Source organism: Nematolebias whitei, chromosome 7, assembly GCF_014905685.2.
Source record: "Nematolebias whitei isolate Nwh7 chromosome 7, NemWhi1, whole genome shotgun sequence".
Lineage (NCBI taxonomy): Eukaryota > Metazoa > Chordata > Actinopteri > Cyprinodontiformes > Rivulidae > Nematolebias > Nematolebias whitei.
The window spans coordinates 5,624,620-5,639,205 of NC_056504.1; the positions used below are offsets into that span (position 1 = coordinate 5,624,620).

The 14,586-nt window shown below is 39.6% G+C and overlaps 1 pseudogene; it reads right to left on the reverse strand.

Annotated features, from left to right (window-relative positions):
• Positions 1-2,786: 2,786 nt before the first annotated feature.
• On the reverse strand, positions 2,787-9,886 carry LOC119412113 (annotated as a pseudogene).
• Between the last annotated feature and the right edge of the window lie 4,700 nt (positions 9,887-14,586).

Below are 14,586 nucleotides of genomic sequence, written 5' to 3' on the forward strand. Positions count from 1 at the left end.
GCATATATATATATATATATATATATATATATATATATATATAAATATATATATATATATACCAACTACCTTGTCATACTTTGTGTAATTTTAATCAAAAGCCAAAACGTTCAGCTCCTTGAGGAGTTAGGTTAAATGTCATTTGGTTGGAACTTTCATAGCTGCTTTGGAAAATATTTGTTTACTTGAAATTTCTTCAGTTCTTCAAAACTATGGTTCTTTTTTTTATTGTTGAACATTGTTCTCTTTATGTCCTGCTATGGTACTTTTAACATTTACCAACCGTTTTGCTACTTTTAGTTTAGCTTTTCATCATTTTTTTAATATTAGCTACAGTCTGTTTTTTAACTGTAGCTTGCCTTTTGCTACTTTTAGCTGGTCTTTTGCTACTTCTGACTTTAACAAGTTTTTGGTCATTTTAGCTCTTCAAAGGACTTTTGCTGGTTTTAGCTTTTAAGTCCAAGTGTGCTGCTTGTGGCTTTTATCTTGTGTTTATCTACTTTTAGCTTTAGCTAGCCTTTTGCTAATTTTAGCTTTTAGCCATTTTTTGCTATCTTTAGTTAGCATTTTGCAACTTTTACCCTCTAGCTAGCCGTTTGCTACTTTTATTCTTAACTGGTACTTTTGCTTTTAGTTAACATACATAATTTTGGGGTTTAGCTAGCCTTTTGCTTTCTATTATTAGCTTTTAGCAAGCAATTTATACTAGTTAGGGTTTACTTTGCTAGCCTTTAGCTCCTGTTCTGCTTCCTTTAGCATTGCTGATTCTGTCAGATCTTTTTAATTGCTGCTAAATGTGGTTCATATGCAGTCAGAGTGTTCTGATTGGCCCTAGAATGTGTCTGGACCTAATTCAGAACACCGCCCAATAGAGTCAGCTGCTGCTGGATCTTCTTCCATTGAGGAGTCGTCTTGTCAGCATCAAATTTAGTCATTTTTTCACCAGATTTACTTGTCATGCTGCCAAGAGGGAAGGGAGCCAAGGTCAAGACCCACGTCCATAGACTGGGCACAAGTGCTGCAGTCCAAGAAATCCCTAAATAGCAGAATTATTGAAATGCTGAACTCTGCAGCTTTTCATAGCAGTGTCAATGTTCGAGACATTTGTATTATATTTCATGTATTTAAGCTGCGTTCTATTTGATTTCTGCTGAATAAAAATATGTGTAACTGTCTTTAAAATTGCCCACTTCTGGAGGCAAAAGGCAATATTGTTTATGATTGTATATGGGACTCATTTCTAGATGATCTCCTTGTTGCTGAGAGTCATCCTGAACAGAATGTGTGAGAACTTGCAACGCTTCACGATATTTATGCATACCACACACACGTTTGGACAAAAGCAGATTAAAAAATGAAAGACAAGAAAGAAATGCTTTGAATTTATTAGTATTTTATATTATTTTTCTCCTTAATGCCTACATAAATCACGTTGTATTGGCACGTTCTAGTAAATTTTAGTTTCTAAAGACCTACACATTTTACACAAATGAATCTTTAATCAATCAAGCGGCAGATAGGCTTGTTTTCAAATCAAAACTTTAAATAAACATTATTTTTATTATTTATTTTTCCAGGCCTGTTCATGCTGCTCCCAAATAACACACGTGATAAAACATATAAAACTGCGAAATGACACCTTTGGGAATCCCTTTGTTCTGAGACGTCACTTTGAACTCATTGAGATGTTACGATGACACAAAAGCTGCAAACTGTCCCGATCAGATAGTTCAAACTGGTTGGACTGAACTCCCCCTGAAGGGACGTTTCTGCCCTGTGATGTCTACTGTTTACATTCATGTGTCTTCATGATGAACAATGACAAAAAAGAAGCGTCATACAACAGATACAGGTGGGGTGACAGACTCAGAACATCATTTTCTCAGAAAAACCTAAAGAAACCTCGTCACACGGACAATGGGTGGTCAGATAATCTCCTGCAGCAGAGCTGACGAGCAGGTGTGGCACACCTACTCTCTCTGGATTTATCCTTTCAGAGCGCCATCCCAAAAAGATTTATTTAAATTAGAAATTTACTACACACCAACAAGTACTTGTATTAGCATCTGAAGTGATTCACAGACTGTAAACCAACAAACAAAAAACATAACATTAAATACAAACAGGTTCTAAACCTCTGGATCAGGATCACTGAAAATGGCTATCTGCTAAAGTATGTCTATATTTAAATACCAATAGTTCATTCATTCATTCATTCATTCATTCATTCATTCATTCATTCATTCATCGCTCAATAACTTATTAAGCCAGTCAGTGACGTTCATTCCTTCACTCAGTCAGTCATTCATTCATTTTTCACATGCTTACAATGTGACAGAGTGTTAACCTTTGACCCCAAACTATTTTTTTTGTCTCCATGAACATGAACAGAGGCTTCACAGCACAGAATCAATAATTTGTTATTCATTTTTTATTTACTGAGGTTGTTGCAAACGTCAGAGAAGCTCACAACTCGACATCTCTAAATATTTATATTTATTGTCATAAAACGTTTTTTTTTATTTTTTAAATTTTACTGTTCGCGACCTGATAGATCCACATCTGGAACAACCCAATATAAGGAGAACATTCATGAATCCCATAACTACTGAAGCAGTTTCCCAAACTACTGCACACGATTAATCTCAGCCTAGACGGTGCATTGCACCGTCACTAAAACACAGGAACTAACTGGATGGATGGGGATGCAGCGCTCCAACAGAACCCCCAGCTGGTCCATGTCACTTGTCATATTTGGTCAAGTATTATGCACACTTTGACCTCTATCAGTACTTGGAGCAGCGTGGATATGACCCGTAGATGGTCTGGTCTATTCAGCGGCAGAATCTGGACACGGCTGTGTACACCCCAGGATACTTTGCATCGCTGCAGCCGTTGCCCCAGGAAACCAGGCCGTACACCCGGCCCCTGCACACCAACGGCCCGCCAGAACCTCCCTGCACGAACAAGACCACACCCTCTATCAGTTACTGAGCGACAACGTGAAGAAGCTTTCAGTTTCAAATAATACTACCAGTCAGTGTTGTGGTGCCTGTGGGGAAAACGTTTCTACAAGTGGCTGATAATCCCGTGGCTTGAATGTCACAGATTACTTGTCTGTTGTACTGTCCAAGAGACAAAGCATGGGGACATATGGAGTTATGTTACATTTAAAGTATAACATTGTGTTCTCCAAGGGTGCTTATATAAAGGCGTTAAATTCAATATATCAATTTGCATCACACAAATGTCACCTTACAAAAAACAAAAAACACAAAACAAATAAAAAACACAAACATTCATAATTTCAGATCTCTTGGAATAGATGATAATAATCACTAGAAAAGCCTCCCACTGCAGCAGTAAATATAGCAGTCTTTAATTAGTTGCTCAGTTCCTTACCTGGGGCAAGACAGAGTGTGGACATCTAGAGCACACAATGGATTTTATGTAATTCTGCTCTCGGTCTAACGGCCGAGGAGAAACTCTTTCTCAGTCCAGCACAAGAGCAGATCTGGGCATGCTGTTGTTAGCACGTACAAATGAGTTTTGTCTCAAGACTACAGCGAAGGTTTCAGGCCTGACGCAGTTTCCAGCTCCTCTGCAACTATCACACCTAATGCAGTTACAGAAGCTGAGCTGTCTCAAAGATGAACAAACACGATGAGCTGTTTCTTCTTGCTGTCAGCGGGGATGAGTTTCCCCAAAAACTGTATTAAGGTTTCACAACTTAAAGAGAAGATCAGCTCTGAATATACAATTTAAATCAAGGTTTGTGAAAGTATTAAATTAGTGTAAAACCTGCCTACGTCAGGGCAACAACACCAACTTACTGCTACTCTCTGCTGTGATGCGAGCGGTCACGTTGTGGATTCCTTGCATGCATCTTTGACAAGAGAGCATCAAAGTGAGATCTTTTGATGTTTGGTTCTGTGGAAAGGTTGTGAACAATTAATATCTTACTTGTAGGAGATAGTTCTTTCAACAACCTCACTTTGGAGAAACAGAGTTACATTTTGACTGTACTGACAAGCTAAAACATTCATAGCTGTTCATGCAAACATTATTTTATAAACCTGTACATTGCCTTACATGGTTATTCCAGCAGAGATATTGAGATGTTATGAGGCTGCATTTATAGACATTCATAGGTTACATAATAACTAAACAATGCAAAAATGAGGGCAATGTAAAGGTATTTGAGTGCTCACATGAACTGCTACAAAAGTTTGGAAGCTTGAGTTTGTTAGTTTTTAATGGCAATGTCTTAAAACAAAATAACGCTGCTCAGATTATCTACTAGCTTGACAGTCCAATCAGAATTAAACTACATTTCTTCAAACTGAACCTGTTCAAAGAAGCCATCTACAACAGGTAAGATATTGATTCCTATCTTTCCTTCAGAAAGCAAAAGCTCTTTTTGCAGTACCTTGATGAGCATGCTGTCAGCATCGTTGGTGCTTCTGTTGTACAGCGGACGAACGAGCAGCCTGTGGGGTTTATCATTCTGCTCGGTGCCCTCAAACCCATTCACTTTATAGTTGCCTGCAACTATCATCATTAGGTCTGCCCTAAAACACAATGCATTTTTAGCTTAGATCACATTCATCACCTAATAGGGCACAACATATTAACTAATTACCACCACATTTACTCTTGCATAACCATAAATAGTCCTTGTTGTAAGATGTATGACGTATATCACCGGAATACAGGACAAAGCTCAACTGGGACCATCAAACTGTTCATCTGTTGGTGAACAGAGGCTACCTGTGAACTGGCAGAACAGTAATATGAACATCCTCCAGGATCCAGACAACGTGATACTTCGCTGTCTTTCTGTGTAGCTCACACACAAATAGGATGATGCTCCAAGGTCATCTGACTCAGCTGTATCCGAGTGCCGATTCACTTCTAAATGGATGCATTGTTGGGAGCGAGGACTGTCGTTTGATTTTTTTTAGAGAACTGCTCACATTGTTCCAAGTTAGGCTCTAAATAAAGGCTGATCTAGCTCACTAGAAAACTGCAAGTTGAATGTTGTAACTGTGCGTGAGTGTCAGACAAAGATTTTACTTTGATCTCTGTTCAAACCCAAAGTGTCATTTCAGGTTTTACAGTAGATGTCTGAAGCTGTAAGCCCACACATGTTCCTTTTAACTCTTACTTTAATTTAGTTTTGGATGAAATATAAAAACAAAATTGCAGAACTAGAAAAAAACAACTTGCTTTGATCTTCAATCTCATTTGCATTGTTTATATTTGAAAAAATTACCGTATTTATTCATCCATGGGGAGCCGGTGCCTACCTCCAGCAGCTACTGTGAGACATCCTGGACATGTCTCCAGTCCATCACAGGGACACATTCACATTCACATTCACTCTCTCACTCACACCTAGAGACAATTTAGAGTCACCAATCAGCCTAACATGCATGTTTTTGATGGGAGGAAACCGGAGTACTCCTAGAAAAGCTACGGTATTTAACTTTTTCAAGTTCTTTTTCTTTTTAAGTCTGATACACAAAATCTCATTTTGTTCTTGTACATGTGCATACACATTTTGAGATCTATTTCTTGGTGTAAAGGAGAAATTTTGTCATTAACTGATTTGACAGAACTTTTTGCTTTTATAGAACCGAGCCCCCGCCAGGACACTGGCCTTCCAAAAACTGGCCAATCAGAAGAAAGTGGACTTTATAGGAGGCGTGGCTTTAGTTTATAATAACAATAAAACCAAAAACTAAATGAGACAAAGGCTCAGAACCATTTTATTTTTTTATTTTATATATTCTTGCCATCATCTTTAACATTCCAGTCCAGAAATACAAAAACAGAAATTAAATTCAAATATCTCCTTTTCAAATCATATTTACAAATGACTGAATTTTGAATCTTACCCGATGTTACAGTGCGCTGTGGTCAGAACCCACATCCTGTGAACTAGTGATCCCCCGCAGAAGTGCTGGCCGTTGGTGGTCTGCAGTGACACCATGATGGTTTGGTGCAGCCGGGTGCCCACCTACCATGCGGTCCTGCATCAAAACACCACCTGAACGAAAACACGAGCTGTATGAGTGGTTGATCTGTGAAAATCTGTGATACATGTTGGGAATGCTTCTTTATATTTGAGCCTGACGTCTGATTTGTATTTTTTTTCTGACTGACTGGAAAACGCTGACTTGTCCAAATTAGTCCCAATAAATCTGACTGGCAGCTGTCTACTAAAATTACTTTAAACCAACTAAATAATAAACAAACAAATAAAAAGGAAGTCGGCCATCTTTGCAACCTTCTCCCCGCCTGGTGTGTATAGCAGCCACACTTCATAAACCCACCATATAAAACACAACCTTCAGTGAGCAAACAATAATGATAGTAGTCCTTCTAATCCATCATTCCTTTGCCCCCCGTCTGAGCCCATATACCCAGTTGGTGGGTTCTGTTGACTGGGAGGCCTCTGTGTAATAAAGGTAATGCAATACAGCCTGCTCAACCCCCCCTCCAAGTGACACCACTTCACTCCGGCTTCTGAAATATTACAGCAGGGACTCTCCTGCCTGCCTTATGTAACAGCTGAACCGTAGTGCACTGACCTCGGGCTACACAGTCAAATAGTATATGAACAGTGAGGATCATCCCTTGAAGTAAACAACTGTGATGAAAACAGGCAGACACGCTCAAAAACAACAACACGTCTTTATTTATAGTGAAATTTGGTTTAATATCTTTTACTACATCTGGCAAGAAGCTCTCAGGTCAAACCTCTTCAAGAGAAGTGGGGGGGGAAATATCACAAGAAAGCAGCTGATATCAGTTTCAGCTTATAATAATGTTTTTCCACAAGAAGCTTAGAACATGCTTTATATTCTTTCATGTATGAAAGAAATACAGCACAGGTTTTTCTAAATTTGCACACCCCATGTACAAAGTGCATTTCCCTATCACACACGAAAACACACACATTTCAAGGGCAGTGCAGGGTTATGTGTTCTTATGCAACTTCTGTTTATTGGAAAAAAAAATGAAAGAAAAACAAGTATTTTTCTCTTAAAACCCCTTTAAAATGTGCAAAGCATAAGAGAAACGTATTTTCTTATTGTTTATGTTCATGGTTCTGTCAGTATTTTGATTTAAAAAAGACTGAGATTTAAAGGGAAACATAAAGCAACATGAAGTAAACTTCCAAACTTTCATTACAAGTACGGAGACTGTACAGACTCTTATTCATCCATCCATCCATCCATTATCTTTTCCCGCTTCTTCCTTTTGGGGTCGTGGGGGGTCATTGGAGTCCATGTCCAGCAGTCACTGTGCGAGAGGCGGGGTACACTTGGACAGGTCACAAGTCCATTGGGGACACACAGAGACAAACAACCATCACTCTCTCTCTCACCTAGGGACAATTCAGAGTTACCAATCAGCCTAACATGCATGTTTTTGGTCTGTGGGAGGAAACTGGAGTACCTGGAGAAAACCCACGCATGCACGGAGAGAACATGAAAATTCCACCCAGCAAGGTCCCGGACCGGGATTTGAGCTGGCGACCTTCTCGCTGAGTGGCAACAGCTTTACCAACTGTGCCACCGTGCCGCCCTCTCTTATTCACACTTTCTGTTTCTATATTTTTACTTTTGTGTGAATCTGCATGCTTTGATTTGCCTGTCACTTTGCTCATGGAACACCTGAATTTCTCATGAGGGACAGTAAAGGCTATTCTATTCTATTCTATTCTATTCTATTCTATTCTATTCTATTCTATTCTATTCTATTCTATTCTATTCTATTCTATTAAGGTTTTCTGTTTTCATTTAAAAAAAGAAACACCTGCTATTGTCTCAACTCATGTTTCAACAACTTATTGTCTAAAGAATAGTCCGACCTAAAATATACGCATCTCAAAAATGAGAATTTTGTGAAAAAGTCCAAATATTTTTGTCAATCATTTCAGAGTGAAACTCGTCTATTACATAGATTCATTATACATATGAAATATTTCAAGCCTTTATTTATTGTAATTTCGATGATTAAGGCTCATGAATAATTAAAAACCTAAAACTCAGTGTCTCAAAAGATTAGAATATTCCACAGCCAGCTTCTGGGACCTCTGTCGGTGTGGGCAGGAGCTGAGTCCTGCTGGAAAATGAAACCAGCAACTCCATGAATGAAGCTCGTCAGCAGAAAGAAGCATGAAGTCTCTAATGTTCTGGTAGATGTTGACTGTGGACTTCAGAAAACACAGTAGACCAACACCAACAAACCACATCACTGACTGTGGAAACTTCCCTCTGGACTTGAAGCAACGTGGATTCTGGGCCTCTCCACTCGTCCTCCAGACTCTGAGACCTTGATGTCCAAATGATGTGAAAATGTACTTTCATCTGAAAAGAGGACATTGGACCACTGAGTCCAGTTCTTCGTCTCCTCAGCAGGTAAGACGCTTCTGATGTCGTCTCTGGTTCAGGAGTGGCTGCTGGACTTGAGAATGAGACATTTGTAGCTCATGTCCTGAAGTTAATCAGCTGATCAGGGTGTGGCACCAGAGTTTACAATACGGAACCTCTTCACAATATTCTAATTTTCTGAGACACCGAATTACAGTTTTCATTATTTATAATCCATAATCATCAAAATTACAAGAATTAAAGGCTTGAAATATTTCACTCTATGTGTAATGAATCTATGTATTGGTAATTTTTAAGTTTCACTTTCTGAAGTGATTGACAAAAAATATTGAAGTTTTTCACGATAATCTTATTTGTTTAGATGCACCTGTACAAATAAGTTTGTGGTGACTGGAGGAAATTCACTACATCCGCTTTACACCAGGCAGCTTTTTCTGATAAGAACTAAAGCAGCTGATGCTTTAAATAAATGACAATAAGTTATTTATTATTATTAACCTTTATTTAACATGGCAAATCCCAGAGATCGCAGATCTCTTTTGCAAGGGAGGCCTGGGCCTGAAGCAGCCGAACATGCATGTTTTTGGTCTGTGGGAGGAAACAGGAGTCAAGGAGAAAACCCACGCAATCATGAGAAGAACACAAACTCCACACAGAAAGACCCCGGTCCAACCAGGGATTGAACCCAGGACCTTCTTGCTGTGAGGCAATGCTAACCACTGAGCCGTCGTGCTGCCGTAATAAAACTGGAACTGCTGTTCTACTGTTGCCTCGCTTGGTTAGTTCATGTTTTTATGACAGCCGACGCTAAACAGGATTCTCAACTGTATTCAAACAGCACCCCTCTGATGTGTTGAATTGTGGGTAAAGCACACCATCACTGTATGTAAAAAGATCTGCTGCACATGTTGGTGTACTTGTAGAACCATAGTGACAATCTCGGCAGCATATTCCTCCTAATTAAAACACTAAAAAGCCTGCAGCTGTAAAAAAATAAATAAAAATAATCTGTGAATCTTTAGAAAAAAAGACCTCGTGTCTTCCCTCTGTTCAGCATAATGCAACGCCACAGGATGTGGAAATAGTGGTGACGTTTTCATCGTTGATGCGTCTCTTTTCTTGCAGAATTGTATTGTTATTGCACTTGCACGGCCTATCTCTGCAGCAAAATGACTCACAGGCTGCAGAAGGAAGGAAGGGAGCTGTGCGTGTGCTTCGCATGCTCAAAGTCCAGATCGTCGGACTGATCCTCATAGAGGCAACCGCTTTTTTACTTCGTAATGCACACACTTTCCTTTTGTTTCCAAGAATGAAGAAATAAAATAACAGATGCTGACCTGACACTAAGTTTTCTAAAATATCAATGTTTTCTTTCTAGTTGAGAAAAACTTTGACTTAAGGTGCAGAAAGCGCGTGCACTTACTGTGGACTGTTGTGAGACCCAGAAGCACACAGCAGGAACCCAGGAGCATGTTCGTCATGGCCGGAGACTCGCACCGTAGCAGTGGCTGAAGCTCTGCAGCCTCTCCTCTAGCTCACACTGCTAAGTCGTTTATTTTCGGACGCAGTGGGGTCAGTTCCATCAAGATTTGTCTTCAGATTTCGTATTAAAAAAAAGAGAAAAGTTTTTAATTTCATTGTTCAGCATGCAGCAGCAAGACCCAAACCCTGTTTCACTCAGAGGAAGGGAGAGGGGGAAAAGCAACACAGTTCAAGTCTCCACTATCAGACCCGTGTCTGTCTTCTGACCCCTCCTGGCTTGTCGAAAGGCCTCATGTTGTTGCCATGGCAACGCGGGCCACCGTACTGAGCAGGTTCATCGCTCTGTTTCATCATCCAGGATTATCCTTCTGTGTGTGTGTGTGTGTGTGTGGGGGGGGTGTAGCATGGTTTAGTTGTGCACTTGTGTGGTGCATTCACATCTGAGGGGAAACAGCGTGGAGGCATCTGACACACGTGTGTGTCTGTGTGAGTCATCTCTGAATCTGTGTCAGCAACGATGAGAACTCATTATCAGACCGTCAACGACGACGATGATGATTATAATGCGCCATCTGTCAAGTGAAACTCATCCACAGCGCGACGAGAAACTCTCCTGACCTCCTCTTGTCCAACATCTACAGCAAGTTGAGTGAACGATGCTTCGCCCAGCAGAATGGAGAGACAGGTTGGTGTGGCCTCCCACTGTCTGCTACTTCCTGAGCCAAGACTGCGGTGACACTAAGGAGGCAAAAAGAACCATTCTGGACAGAACGCTGTAGAAAAGACAACAACGTTATATAAATAAACCATTAAATAAATAAATGTCAGGATTTATCAGGCAGGAGTGAACCCAGTAGTTGCAGGCAGGGACTCAACTCAGAAGATACAAAAACACATTTATGATAATAAATTAAATTAGCTGACGAGGCAGCAACTTACAAAATATACTCGGGACTGGATCAGACTGGCAGGACAAGACAGGGTAGACCCAACGACGGCGCGACAACGAGCAAGACTAATAGACCAGTGGTGGAGAAAGTTCTCAAACAATGTGCTTAAGTAAAAGTAAATAAGTATTTGCTTTTAAAAATACTTAATGTACTAAAAGTAAAAGTACTTGCTGAATATATTACCTAATGCAATGGTCTACAATATCAATGTACCTACCGTATGTATATTTTATATTTTGTGTAATACATTAATAGTGTTGAGTCATTTTAATGAACGATGCTGCAGATAATACATGTTTTTATTGTGTTTACTCTGTGACACAGTTCACACCTGGACTTGTGATTCTGTGCATCAGTATTTCAGGGATGACCTGCAGAGTTAAATGTCATTAAACAAAATAAGAAAGAGGAATGATTTTACCTTTGGAAGTTTTTATTTAACACAAAGAAAAACCAATGTGTCATTTTAACTGCAGTAAACACATTTAAATAAAAGTTGTCTGATGAACAAAAGGAGCATTAGACACAAAGAAATATCTGATCATTTCAACTCCAGTTTGTCATCAACTCCAGTTAAATATGTCTATTCAACCTTGTAATGGGTCAATAGTGAACAATATTTTAACTTCCTGACACCATTTTTAAAACTTGGACCTGAGTGTCGAGACATTTGGAGACATCTCTCGTCTCCTAACATCATGAACTGACACATTTTAATGTTGCAGCAAGAATTTCTTGTTCAAGTTCAGAAGAAGTTGGTTTTCAAGGTTTTTTAAGTCCAGTCCGGCTCTTTTGGGAGATAAAATCTGTCCTGTTGTACTGAATAATCTTTCAATAGTCTTTCAATAAGGCCATGGGTGGCACGTACTGTATCTTCTGGCTGACTTTCCTCGGTGGAATCCATTTTGGGTGGTTAGTGGTGATGTGCGCCCAGCTCACTGATGTATATTTACTAGAATATAGCTCTTCTTGAAGGTGGGTCTAACGTTACCTGCCCACTTTGCAGTGATTCAATGAACCAACTCCCCTCTCACCGCTGGTTACTTTCAAATTAACGAACAAATAAAAAAGTTGCAACGTGAATGTAACTTGTAACACAACGCATTATAGAAATGTAATGTAGTAGAAAGTACAGATACTTCATGTAAAATGTAGTGGAGTAAAAGTAAAAAGTACCCGTTTAACTCTACTTAAGTAAAGTACCGAAACGAAGTAACAAAGTACTTGTACTTCGTTACATCCCACCACTGTAACAGACAGACTATATACCCAGACAAGACAGGACGTGGTTACAAACAGCTGGCACGAGACAAGGGTGAAGTTAATTGGATAAATGATGAGACACAAGGGAGTACAGACAAGGAAGGCCCACAGATGGCGCCATCCTTACAATAACTTGCAACCTTTTCCAGGGTGTACCCCCCCACAGTGATTGCTGGACATGGGAGCTGGCGACCCCCATCACTCAAAATGGAAGAAGGGGGTAAAAGATAATGGAGGGATGGATGGAAATAAATAAATAAATAAATACCAGTAAATAAATAAATAAATAAAATAAAATATACCGTTCTGTAAAATACAGTATATCTTTGTTGATTTGTTGGTTTTCCTAACATTTTATGTAAAAACGTGTTGTGTTTTTTGTCAAGGCCATTGTATAATATAAATATGTGTGAGGCAGCCATATTGGATCTTCTTCTTCTTCTTTCGGCTGCTCCCTTCTTCAGGGGTCGCCACAGCGAACTAACTCACACCAAAATTTGGCAATTATTTTTATGCCAAATGCCCTTCTTGACACAACCACAGACCACCGAGCTACCACAGCCTTCTGTGTGAAGCGGAGAGCTGCCATCTATGGTATCCGGGGGAGCAGATGGTGGGGGTTAAGGGCCTTGCTCAAGGGCCCAGAGTGGGGCAAATGAGGGTGGAGGCAGGTGAGGGTGCTTCACCAATCACACCCACATTTTGGTGTTGTCCGGGAGTTGAACCAGCGATCTTCCGATCACAGGCCCACTTCTCTAACCTCTGCGCCACCACTCCCTAGTCAGCCATATTGGATATTGTGTGTGAAATAACCATTTTGGAACTGCTTTCTATACAACATGTCTGAGAGAAATCTAAAATTTAAAAAAAGGATTTTCTATTTAAATTTAATGTACATTTTCACATTCTTTAAATATAAAATAAAATATATATTCTTAATGCGTTGGAAATGTAGCAAAAAAAAAATTCTCGAAGTGATTTTATTTAAAAAAAATCTATAAATATTTAATCGAACCTGCTGTGAAAAATATCCCAAAAACTATTAAACAAAATTGCATTTCATTTACTTTGGAAGTAAGAACTCTGATTAAGGACAACTTTATCCCAGGCTGTTCCAGCTGCAAGTTGGAAGCACAAAACATATACTACCGAAAACAACAACTTATTATGTATACAACTATACAACATACGACTATACTTTTCTATATTTTATGCATTAAAACACTAGCGGCTGTTCACACACTTTTAATGAGATACAAACTAAAGCTGAGCACTATCACATCTTTCATGTGCAAAGCAGCAATATTAGAGTTTATGCAGGAGGCAGCCATATTGAATTTTATATGTGAGACATGTTATTCCTCAACCTTAAATATGACTGAGAGGAATATTGTCAAAATATAGCACACTTTTCAATACAATAAATAGAATGGTTATTTAATAGGTTTTATTTGATTCTTATTTTTAACAAAACAGCTGACATATTGAGTCAATGTTTGCCTTTTTTTGCTGTCAGGAACTGACTTACTGTATTGCACACTGGTTTGTTTGCCTTTTTAATTTAAAGTAATGTGTTATAGGGATAACATATTGTGTAATGGGTATAATCACTACAGAGACGTCTACTGCACATGCAGTTTTGTCCAAACCTTCCCCTCTGCCACAAACGCACAAAGCACTAAAGCAGCCTGTTTATTGCAGCACCTGGAGGGAAAGCTGAGCCTGCTTTCACCTTTCACCCCCACAGGTGGAATGGCACCTTGGGGAGGGCTGACTGTATGGAGGCTGTGAGTTGTAAGCCTCTATAGATGCAACATGGGAATGGAAAAATCGATGGGAACCTGGGGAGGAGCAACAGGCTGTGATGGGAGAGGAGAGCAGCAGCGGATTCCCTCTGGATCAGACTTTTCCACATGGACCAGGACGCAGCTCTGATTTAGTAACGTGTTGTTGTTGTTGTTGTTGTTCACGCTCACCCTTGTTTCAGTTTGACAAAGATTCAGTGAAAACGTGCTTCAGCTCAGGTTGATAAAGCGCCAGAGGGCAAAGACATTCCGCTCCTTTGCTGGATATGAAACCAACGTGTCCAGTGAGGATAATCTGTGGTCCCTCTGCCTCGTTGGGTTTCATTTCTGTAAACCATCACTTTGTCTCAAACACTAGACAATAGGCTGAAGTTATGAGAATGAAAAGGCCTCGGTGTAATGAAAGCGAAGGATGGTGTTTGTTTTCTTCTTATACTGGGTCAGCCTCTCTCCTTTCTCAACGTGATAGAGAGCATAATAATGGTGAGGGATAATAAGAGGAATAGACATGCATAAGGTATAAAAGAGACACTTATGAAACTTTTCCTCGTGCGTGAGCTTGTGTTCCTGGGTGTGTGAATACTTCAAGAAATAAATTTAAACTGCTGACAAGGTGAGACCACATTGTTCCAATATGGTTGCTTTTTATTTATTAGCTGTGAGATTTTGGAGAAAAGCTCA